We start from the raw sequence: 12,143 nt of genomic DNA, 5'->3' as shown, positions 1-12,143 counted from the left end.
TTTTTTAAAATCATCTCTTCTGACCTTTCTTCCAGGAACACACATAAAGTCTGCAATGTATATTACACACAGCCTTGAGCTGTTTGAGATAATCTCCTAGGAAAAGACAAGTCTGTTTTATATTTGCCACTGGCCATGGCCTATATACGATAAGCACAGAAATGATGTCCCCATATATTGATTCTTACCATCAAAAGGCCCACAGACAGCTTACAATAATTCACACAAAATTGCTATGACCAAAGATTTGATATATGAATTAACTCGTTTTTAAGTATAAAAAGCTCAGCTGATATTGTGGAAAACCAAATGCCTGACTTGACGTTACAAATAATCTCTATTCGGTGCTGCCAATAACTGAACACATGAAGAGTGTTAGTATTCATTTTCTCTCCAAAGTAGGGCTCATAGAGAAGTGATCGGAATGCTAGCAAGCATTCTAGCTCTGCCATCAGGGCCGTCTTTAGGACTCGTGGCGCCCTGTGCGACAGTTTATTTTAGTGCCTCCTCCACCCCATGACCTCCTCCTCGGTTTCACTCACTATCACCCAGCAAATGTGCCCCTCATCTCTCTATCGCTCCCCTTTCACACACATTCATGTGTTTTAAATAACTTTTAAAGGCCTTCCACATAAAATATAGGGGCATATTTAAGATCCCCTAGTGCCAGTCTAACGCCACATTAGTTCATTTTGTTTACGCTAAAGGGGTATTAGAAGGCAAAAAACGCTGTGCCATATTTACAAAGTGGCGCTAACTAGCGCCTTGGTGTGCCATATTTTAAATACAGCGCACACATGGTGGAGTTAAGGGGGTGGTAAGGATCATAAGAAAAGTGGCGCAGCACTGTGTGCAGCACCACTTTTTTCAAATATCCCCCATAGGGGCATATTTAAGAGCCCCTAGCACCATTCTAATGCAACATTAGTGCAATTTTTTTCTGCTAATGTGGTGTTAGAAGGCCAAAACCGCTGCGCCATATTTACAAAGTGGTGCAATGCATGCTTAGCGCCACTTTGTAACCCTTTGCGCTACAATATGCTTGCATCAGGCATAATGTATGCAAAGGGGGGCCAAAGAAATGGCACAAAGAAATCTGACAGATTTCCTTGCGTCATTTTTTTCCAGCACTTTTAATGCCTCCTCAGAGCACTATGTGCAGCGCCACTTTTCTTAAATATGCCCCGTAGTTCTGTTTTTGCACCAGGCATAATAACCCTCTATGCTACTATGAGTCAAAGCTGCCCCTAAGCAAAACTCCCATCTCTCTCCTTAGCAGGAACACTAATCACGAGAGATATCTTGACATTTTAATTGTTTCCTGAGGACTGGATGCACAAGGAACTTTTCAGCAGGTGCTTTTAAATCGCAAGTTTCGACCCCCTGAAGTTAGCGCCCGTTGCCACCTCTAGCACCTCCCAAAAGCCTTCCCTGTCTGCCATTTACCTACTACCCCAACTCATATCAACAACTAAGACATTTAATATGTGTGTATTACAACACACTCATTATCCTTCATTACCATTTTGCAGCGAGTTCGATCAAAACAAGCTAATTTGCTACATTTGATAATGAACTTACATTTGTGCTATATGATCCAGTACTGCCTGCCAACCGGGAGTAAGTATACACCTCACTACTTCTAAACATAAAGTTATGTTTTATTAGCTCTACTTATTTGTTTTACATTTTTATAAAAATGCTCGAACTACTGCGTTGTCAAATAAGGTATTAGTGGGAATTTAGATAAATAAAATAAGCAAAAGATAACAGGGAAGAGATATGGAAAATGTCTATGTTTCTCCTTTCCAATAAAATAAAATACTATATATATAAGGCAACAGAAAAATGTCGGTGTTATAAACATCTAAACAAATAGGCATTTGGAAAGAGGGAAAATAATATTTTGTGAATTATAACGTTAGCTTGCAAGAGTCTAAAATATATATTTTCAGCAGCTACAGAACTATAGAATGAATTTGCAAAATATAAACATTAAGTTCAAATGTAAGCATCACTCCAAAAAAAAAAATATATACATATTATGACATGAGTGGTAGAGGCGAATTACAGTGATATCGACACTGCCTTCCCTCTGCGCGGACCACTGCGTGGTAATGAATGTATAAAGATAAAGAAAGATAAACAGATCTAAACATGATGGGTATGGTGCGAGTGGGTGACATGAGAGTGAGTGGACGGTGCCAAAAAAGGGAGGGGGAAAAGATCGTGGATCAGTGAACTGAAAGATGGTTAGAGATCGCCGTGAAGGTATCAGGTCAATGATACAGGAACAATTGCTGGTGAAAAAACACTGACAAATCGGTAAAAGGTTGCCTTTTATGAAAAGTAAAATATCCCTTCGTTAAGAAATTAGGATCAAGCAATCGAGCGATTGTGATGATGACTATCTCCGTTTCAGTTTAGTACATACATTGAGAGAAATCTGTAACACATGGTGCCTTGTTTCTGCTTGGTCCGACATAATAAAATCCATTTACAGGTCCCTTCAAAATGCATCAGCCTCACATGACGCTACATATCATCAAGTCCTGGCACCAAACAGTATGCAAAAGAGTCAAAGACACCTTAAATATAACATACACCATTTGGTCATGTCTAAAGAGGTTTAGCGCTTATTTAAGAATATCAGAACCATCATGTAAGACAATGCTAGGTGCTATAAGCACAAGGTTCCTATCAAAGAGGAGCCTCATAGAAGTCCACACGTGACTGTGGGAAAATTGGGCTGATTGCAGAAGACCCCTCACATTTTGTCCCCATTTTAGCTGATACTGGTGTGACTCTGGCTGTGCCTTGGGCACTCCTAACCAATCCCAGGGCCAGTGCTCTATTTAAAAAGGTGTATGCAAATTAGACAAAATTATAACTGGCTCTAAAAGCTACCTATAAGTCCCCAGTATATGGTAGGGATGTATGTTTAGGGTCCCCCAGTACAGTCAGGGCACCCCTGGGTGCACTGCTGTGGTCCCTGGTGTCATGATAAAGGCATGCCTGCCTTGATGGTTGCCTTTAAGTTAAGGTTAACCCTAAATTCGACATTAGAATTAAAAGTACTTCCAAAGTTTCAAACTACCTTATTCTTTTATATGTCATGACTCCGTTCTGCCCTAGGTGCCCCAAGGGTTGGGTGCAGTGTGAAAATAAGCAGGGGCTTTATAAACAATGTTTTACAAGCCCTGGTGAGGGAAAAAAGCAACATTTGTTTTTCTTTGTTGTAGTCAATGGGCGCCATAGCCTAACATTAAGAGACTTTATTTAAAAAAATAAAGTCTCATTTCTGACGAGGTTCAGCTAAATATGTCAAGTGTGGTATCAAATTGAATGCTATAATACATCCAACATCTTGCTAAGGTCGATTACATTATAACTAGCACAGAGGAAGAGTTTTAGAACTCTTTCTGAAAGTTACCAAATTCGGCCGTGAAGTGCCCTTTCCTGATTGGCCAGCCTCTAGCAGCCTGAGCCAAGCTACCTTAATGAGGTGTGAAGTAGCCTGGGCTGAGACAAAGGAAGCATCTTATGGGAGGAGAACTACTGCAGCAAATGGCAGAGCAGGATGATGGAAGAGTAGCCAAACTTGTCTTCAAAGGAGGGAAAGCCATTTGGGACAGAAACTAGACTAAGTGGAGAAGATGTATAGTGTGAAAGAAAATCAACGTACCCATGTGTCTAATTAGAACAATACATTTGTAAAGCCTAATCTACTCCTTATGGAATTCTAACCTACTTTAGAATTTTAAATCATGTAAAGGACCACATCCAGATACCCATTAAAGGAGGATACTCTTCCACCAATCATTGCACTCTATCCTGGTCATAAAGCTTGTAAAGTCATATTGGTTCAGAAAAAAAAACACATGCAATACAAATGAAGACTTCAAGACTGGCAATAACTTCAAAGGCAAGCAGTTACCTAGATTCAAAATTAAAAAGAGGAGGAAAACTGATTATATATGGTCTTTGGCAAGTTGGGAAACTCAGATGTTGGCTAATTATTTACTTGGTTAATGTTCCCCTGTACTTATGGTGTTGATGAAGAAGCATAGAAACAGACTGTCGTGTTTTAGGTGATGTCTGAGGACACATTATCATCCTCTTATTTGGTCTTTTGGGAATCGACATTGAATAATAGAAATGGATGTGGACAATTATAACTACTTTTAAACCTAGTCATGGGCAAAAATAGAAGTGCTAGGATTTAATCGTAGTGAGACTGTCATGACTGTTGACTATCTAAGCAAAGTTTTTATCATTATTTCGTTCCCTGTGATAGTGATGATGTATGTTCTGCTTTTCATGTATTTTAATGTGTTTGAAGTATGTGATACATTCAGTGGATTATTTTAATGGTTTATAAATTGAGTATAATAAATTAATAACATTTTTAAAAAGATGATAGAAAGTGTGTACAGAAAATACGTTTTGCAGTTCATCCCCATTGGTTATAGGATTTGACAATAATGGGAGTCTTGATTCCCAAATATTTGACGTAAACTAAAAAGACTGGCAAGGTTAAAAAAGAGGGAGGGGTGCAAAAGTAGCCACTTACTGAACTACTAAGATGCTCCAACAGACCGCAGTGACAAGTATTTCTGGAGCCCAAAAGAGAATTCAATACATATTCTTTATAAATAACAACTGGAGCAACCCTGTGGCATGGTACTTTGAGATAGCGACTCTACACATTTGAGGTATAGCTGCCTAGCACATGCCCCTAAAGAGTTAAGAGGGGGAGATAGGGAACTTCGTAAATTGGAAACAAAGCTCATATTGGAGTTAGATAGTAAAGAACCCTACGGACTGAAAATGAATGAAGAATTGCACACATAACTAGAATGACGCATGAAAACTCTATGCACAATCTAGGGGTGCCATGACTTTTGTATGTTTTTAGTTTGGTACTCAGGGAATGAGACTAACTAATGGTTTTTGACTCTGATAATGTACTTTTGTTTTCCTTTTTTTCTATTTTTTCCTTTTGGCTAGACACATGGTGGGTTAGAAATATAGGCCCTCATTACAACCCTGGCAGCTGGTGTTAAAGTGGCGGTAATACCGCCAACAGGCTGGCGGAAACTACAGCCAAATTATGACCATGGCAGAAAGATCTCCGATAGACCGACAATGTACCACAGCTACCACTAGGGAGGAAACAACAGCCACCACAGTCAGAGCCGCCTACATCCAGGCGGAAGTCAATGTTCCGCCCACCATATTATGACATGCCAAACCGCTACCTTTTCCAGGACGGTACCAACAACATCAAAAGCCTGATGGAAACACTGCACAGAAGTGAAAAGACTCACCCTTGGAGACACAGGGAGCCCCAGCTGCATGTCTTCCCCATGATCTTCTACGGGCTGCTACACCACAAACACCAAGGCTGGCGAAGACAACAATGGTGAGTACAGAGTCCTGACACACAAGGGAGAGAGGGACGAAAAAGAGAGTGACACACACATGCTCAACCTCCCCACCCACAACACCATACGTACAATCATCTGCATTACTAAAACATTTGTACCCCGTAACTGGGATGAATAATGCAAGGACAAAACAATTTTGAAAAAGTGAATGTAATGAGAGCAATACTTATGTACAGAAAAAGGGACACAGCCCAGTCCACAATGTCAGTAGGCCACATGACCACAGGCCAAAGTCCAAGGCCACACATCACCTACATCAACACAGAGAGAACACTGCAGGGGCATAATTTGGTAAATAGGCAGGCACCTCAGGGGGATAGGGGACAGGGGGCACCTAGGCTGGGAGTTGGAACAAGACCACTGGTTTTAGATGGGGCAACATGCCCTATGCTTGGTCCTGGGGAGTGCAAGGCCACAGTCCCTCAGGTGGGTGACTTGCCCACTTGCTCTGAAGGGGGCAACATGCCCTGGGCTTGTTCCTAGGGAGTGCAAGGCCACAGTCTCTCGAGTGGGTGAATACCCCACTGGTTCTAGAGGGGGCCTGGTGCCCTGTGCTCTTCATCTGGGGGAGTCTTGACTATGTGGGTGTCTTGCCCACTGGTTCTGGAGGTGGCCTGCTGCCCTGTACTCTTGATTCAGAGGAGTCTTGACTATGTGGGTGTCTTGCCCATTGGTTCTGGAGAGGGCCTGTTGCCCTGTGCTCTTGATCCTGGGGAGTCTTGACTATGTGGGTGTCCTGCCCACTGGTTCTGGCGGGGGCCTGGTGCCCTGTGCTCTTTATCCTGGGGAATACAAGGTCACAGTCTCTCAGGTGGGGGTCATACCCACTGGATTTGCAGGGGGCAGGCCGCATAGCAGCCCATGGAGGCAGGATTACATACCGTCCACTGTCTGTGAACGCTAGCTCACTGAAGGTGGTAGTGCTGCTGGTGGGGGGAGGCTCCTGTCCATCCCCTGCAACCTCGGACGGATGCACAACCATGGTTGTTGGTGGGGGCTCCGTCACAGTTCGTGCCTCAGGCCCCTTGCTCTTCCTGCCTGCTGATACAGGCTCCTTGCATTTCCTGGCAGCAGGGGTAGGCTCCTTTACTTTCTTAGCAGCTGCTGCATGCTCCTTTGTCTTCCTGACAGCTGGGGCAGGCTCCTGTCCCTTCTTAGCAGCTGCTGCAGGATCCTTTGTCTTCCTAGCAGCTAGGACAGGCTCCTTCATTTTACTTGCAGCTGGGGCAGGCTCCTTGATCTTTCTGGCAGCTGGGACAGGCTCCCTTCCCTTGAGGCTGCCTGGTGCAGGCTCCTTCACCTGCAGGACATGTCACCTGGATCCTTTTCCACCACAAGTGGGTGTGGTGACGACTGGGCCCGTGGACTGGGTGGCTGAGGTGCTTGCCTGGGTTCTTCCTACCCTGACCATACGTGCAGGACGAGGAGGGGAGGGGTAGGGAAGAGGTCAATGGTTGATAGGAACAGTTTTTTAGGGCCACTGGGGCAGAAAGAGGGAGAAGGAATGGGAGTGGAATAAGAGGGAGTGGTTCTTGGAGGTGTCTGTCTGCTGATTTTGGGTGCAGGTGCATGGGTTGGATTCTGTTGTGAGGTAGATGGCTGTTGGGTGTCTGAGTGTTTGCGTTTGTGTACCTTAGGAAGGGGGGACAGACACAGTGGGAGAGGACACAGGGGACATGTGCATGGCTGTTATGGAGGTGTCTGCAACTGAGGTGTGTGTTCTGCTTGGTGTGGTGATGATGCTGGTAATGGATGATGATGATGTACTGCATGCAGGTGTGAGTGTAGATGGAACTGGGAGGGAGGTGGAAGAGGAGGAGGAGGGGAGATAGTGGAAATAGTGGATGTTGGTGTGTCTGCATCTAGATGGTGTTAGTGTGAGTGCCTGTGGGTTGATGTATGGTGCTTGTGTTTGCCTGTACCACTCTTGTGTGTTGTCTTGTGTGCATGCTCGTTTGCCTGTGTGCTTGGGATGGTTTGGGGTTGATGAGAATGGGACTGGGAAGAGGAAGGGGGCAATGGTTGCCATCAGAGAGGAGGCCAGAGCCTGGATCGATCACTTTTGGGCCGCCAATTCAGTGTGAAGGCCCTCCAGGAATGCATTAATCTGTTTCATTTGGGCTGCCAGACCCTGGATGGCATTCAAAATTGTTGACTGCCCTACAGAGATGGATCTCAGGAGGTCAATAGCCTCCTCACTCAGGGCAGCAGAGCTCACTGGGGCAGGGCCTGAGGTGCCTGGGGCGAAGGAGGAGGGTGAGCAGGCACAGGCAAATCGATGAGCAGCTGCTGGGAGGGCGGTGCTGGTACGGAGGGTGGGGGCTGTACATGTAGCTGGGGTGGTTACGGAGGTGTCTGCCACCACCAGGGAGCTTCCATTGGAGGAGGCATCTGTGTCAGAACTGTCCCCTCCAGTCTCTGCTGTGGTGCTCCCCTCATCCTCCATCCCACTGGTGCCCTCACCGTCGGTGGACTCTGCCTCCTGGGTCCTGTGGGATGCAGCTCCCTCCGTCGCCAGTGCCTCTGCTGCTCCACCATATGATGCTACTGCACATAAGGACAGGGTGACAAAACAGTAAGTGGGGAAAGACAAAGGATCCACTTGGCAATTGCTGCACCAACACCACCTATGGCGAACACAGCACCCTCACACAAAGGGAACAGTCCTACACAATATGCCATAGCACTACCAGGGAAACAGTTAGCATCCATGGCATGGGGAGGGGCACACACCGCCAGGTGCAGCACACCTTGCAGCCATGCAGCCCGGACCACTAGTGGATGCCTACGAGCTAGGTAGCAAGATTTGCCCTTCTGAAACCGAGCCACCAGGGGACCTACGCTGTAATGTCAGGCCTGGCCTAGGGGCACCCAGTGACACACATCCCCCACCCAGATACCACTCTACCATACGTAAGTTGTAATGGGCACTGAACTCACCCCCTTGTGGCTGGTGTGATGCCCTCAAGCGCCCATCCAGCTCAGGATAGGCCACTGCCAGTATGCGGGCCATCAGGGAGGTCAGGGTTCAACGGGCACCCCTTCCTCATAGGGAGGCCATCCCCACCTGGGCCTCCGCCGTCTTCCTTGTCCAGCATCTCAGGGCCTCCCACCATTTGCGACAGTGGGTGCTCCGCCTGCTGTAGAACCCCACGTTCTGCACATCCAAATACGCCATATACCCTTCTTTTGATGGGCACTGACATGCAGAGGCAATACACACAGGAAAATGGAATTAGTCAAACAGTCCTGCCTGTTACACTTATGGCCCACCATACCTGTTCACATCACCATTTACACACACATGGTCCAGCACAAAACCAATACGCCATCTCTAGGGCATCCACCCACGCCCTAACATGAGCCCTTCACACACACTACTCCATGCATTCATGCCACATGCATTGTGTGCACAGTGTCCGCACCTGTCCTCAGCAGTTCGTACTGGGGTAGGACCCCATCCACCAGTCTCTACAGCTCTGCCTAAGTGAAGGCTGGGGCTCTTTCCCCAGTCACACGGGCCATAGTAGGTTCCAGACACAGGTCACAGCAGCACATGCAGTGTAGGTCCTCTCCTGTGGAAGATCAGGTAGCAAGTGAGGGATGAGTTAGAAAATGGCGGTCACCTCCACGGCGGTGCATACCGTCACCACCAGTGTAGATCACCATTTGTCACTGTAACCCATAGGACCCAATATTAACGAAAGAGGAGTTGCAAAACGGTTCCTGACTGCCTCCCGCAATGGCGCACTACGTCAGCTGAATTACCTCACTTCCACCTGTCCCTCCACACAGGACAGGCGGATGCCATTTTGGGGGGGGCGGGCCCTGGAAAATTGCTGCGTCTCTGGTGAAATTAGGACATACTGGACAAATCACACTTACCCATTACAAGTTAACAGCATGCAAGTTCTGTTGTTTCTCCATTGTTCAGTTTGTGACTGGCTCCTCACTCTTTTGCCCAATAGATTGCTACCGCTGTGGATGGATAGGAGATAGAGATATACCCCCAGGTGTAGACCCCTGGTGAACTTGGCAACAATGGAGGACAGGCACATTATCCTCACCTATAGACTTGACAGGGACACAATCACAGAGCTGTGTGCCCAATTGGAGTCTGACCTGATATCTGCTATCCGTCACCCCACTGGGATCCCCCCTCTTGTGCAAGTGCTACCTGTACTCCATTTCCTGGCAACTTGCTCTTTCAAAGTGACAGTGTGCTTGGTGGCAGGAATTTCACAGCTAATGTTCTCAATAGTGCTGACAAGTGTTGTCTGCCCTATTAAAACACATGTGCAGCTACGTTGTATTTGCCCAGTTTGAAGATTTGGCCACAGTGAAGGCCGAGTTCTATGTATTGTTCCAGACTGTTTGTAGCACAGGTGCATTGTCCAAGGGGACATAGAAAGGGGAGCAATGGCAGTTCAAGGTGGACAGGGTGACAGAGTGGGACAAAAGGGTGACAATCAGGAGAGTCTCATTTCCTGGCGGGGTTCTTGGCAAGTGTCTCTGGCTTCTGTCTGGATTGCAAGGAACATTTGCAGAGTGGGTCTCCTTCTGCAGGGGGAAGGGTGTTGGTGGCCTGTGAGTCCTGTGGCGGGGCCTCCTGGCCACTAGCGGCAGCAGAGGTGGAAGGCTGTTCAGATGTCTGACTAGTGGCAGGGGACCGCTGTTGTGTGACTGCCTCCCTCATAATATTTGCCATGTCTGCCAGCACCACTGCTTTGGAGATCAGGATGTTGTTGATGGCCTGCATGTCCTCCCTGATCCCCTGGTACTGTCCCTTCTACAGCCACCTGTTCTCCTGCACATTGTCCAGAGTATGGCCCATAGTGTCCTGGGAATGTTGATATTCTCCCAGGATCTCTGCAAGTGCCTCCTGAAGAGTCAGTTCCATGGGCCTGTCCTCCCCCTGGTGCACAGCAGTCCTCCCAGTGTCCCTGTTGGCCTGTGCCTCTGTCCTCTGAACCGTGTGCCCACTGCCACTGACCCCAGGTTCCTGATTGTCTTGGCTATGAGGTGTGGCCTGGGGTCCCTGTAGAGGTGGACACACTGCTGATTAACATGTCCTGGGGACAGATATATGGGTATGCTGGCTGGGTGCTATGGTGGTGTTTCCTGATGGGGGAGGCTCTGTGGTGGTGTGTGACTGGGCCTGGGTAACCGGCTGTCCAGAGGTCCCTGATGGGCCAGGTTGGTCATCCAGATCCTGAAGACCAGAGTTGCTGTCATCACTGTGGGCCTCGTCTGTTGGAGAACTGGATATTGCTGGCACCTCCTCTCCGCTGACATTGGCTGGGGTACCTGTGGTGATGTAAAGGATGTGTTATGGTTTCTGTGTCTGACACATTGTACATCCGTGGCTTGCCCTCTTTGGTTGTACTTGCCCTGGCACCTTTCACTTGTGTATGTTGGTGTATGGTAGGATTGTTAGTTCTCTATGGTGTGCATGCTTTAGTGATGAGTGTTCATGCAGGGCTGTGAGGGGTGTCCATGCATTGGTAGAGCATGCAGGGCTTGGCATTGGGATAAGTGAGGGTGAGAGTGGGGGTATGTGATGGCATGCAGGTAGGGGGGTAGTAGTAGTAGAGAGTTGACTTACCAGAGTCCAGTCCTCCTCCTACGTTGGCCAGGCAGTCAGGATGCAGGATTGCCAAGACTTGCTCCTCCCATGCTGTTTGTTGCGGGGGAGGAGGTGGGGGTCCACGCCAGTCCTCTGTACAATGAGCTGGTGTCTTGTTACATTGGAACATACCTTCCCCTGTAGGTCGTTCCACCTCTTCCTGATGTCATCCCTAGTTCTCGGGTGCTGTCCCACAGTGTTCACCCTGTCCACGATTCTCCACCATAGCTCCAACTTCCTAGCTATCGATATCTGCTGCACCTGTGCTCCAAATAGCTGTAGCTCTACCCCGATGATATCCTCCACCATGATCCTTAGCTCCTCCTCTGTGAAGCGGGTGTGTCTTAGTGGGGCCATGGGTGTTGTGTGAGGTGTTTAGGTGAGGGTGTGTTGGGTAATGTGTTGTGGTGTGTGATATGGGGTGTGTGAGTGGTGTATAAGTGTGAGTAGTGTGTGGCTCTGGTTGTGTCTGTGGTCTAGATGTCTCTCTGTTAGCAATGGTTTCTAATGGTAAAGGGTTGTGGGTAATATGGGTGTGTGTTTTATAGTGCTGTGGGTGTAGTGTGTGTATGGGTGTCACATGTGTGTTGTTTGAATTGTCCAATGTGGAGTTGTTTTGTTTGTGTGTGTTGATTTTGAGCTCTGCTGTATATACCGCCAATGGTTTACCACTGTTGAATGTCTGCTGTGGTGAGTTGTGGGTTTGTATACCACCAGTTTATCACTGACCTTTGGTGTGGCCAATTTGAGTCTGTGGCTGAATACTGACGGATTGGTGTGTGTGTGTGTGTCATAATATGGTGAACAGATATCCGCGACGGTGGAGGTAAGTTGGCAGCAGTCAGCGTGGTGGTAAGTGGAATTTACCACCAATGTCATAATGAGGGCCATAGTATTGTATTGGTGCTGAGAGAGCGTAGTTTATATAATCTATATTAACATGAAACATTCACATATTAATGTATAACGATGCTACATAGAAAACGACAATACTAGTGATTTTGCTTAAACGTGCACTTGAATTGTGATTACGGTGTGTGACCACCAATGTATAAGCAAACTAATAA

This window comes from Pleurodeles waltl, chromosome 2_1, assembly GCF_031143425.1.
Source record: "Pleurodeles waltl isolate 20211129_DDA chromosome 2_1, aPleWal1.hap1.20221129, whole genome shotgun sequence".
In the NCBI taxonomy this organism is placed as follows: Eukaryota; Metazoa; Chordata; class Amphibia; order Caudata; family Salamandridae; genus Pleurodeles; species Pleurodeles waltl.
Note: the sequence above shows the minus strand (reverse complement) of the source record.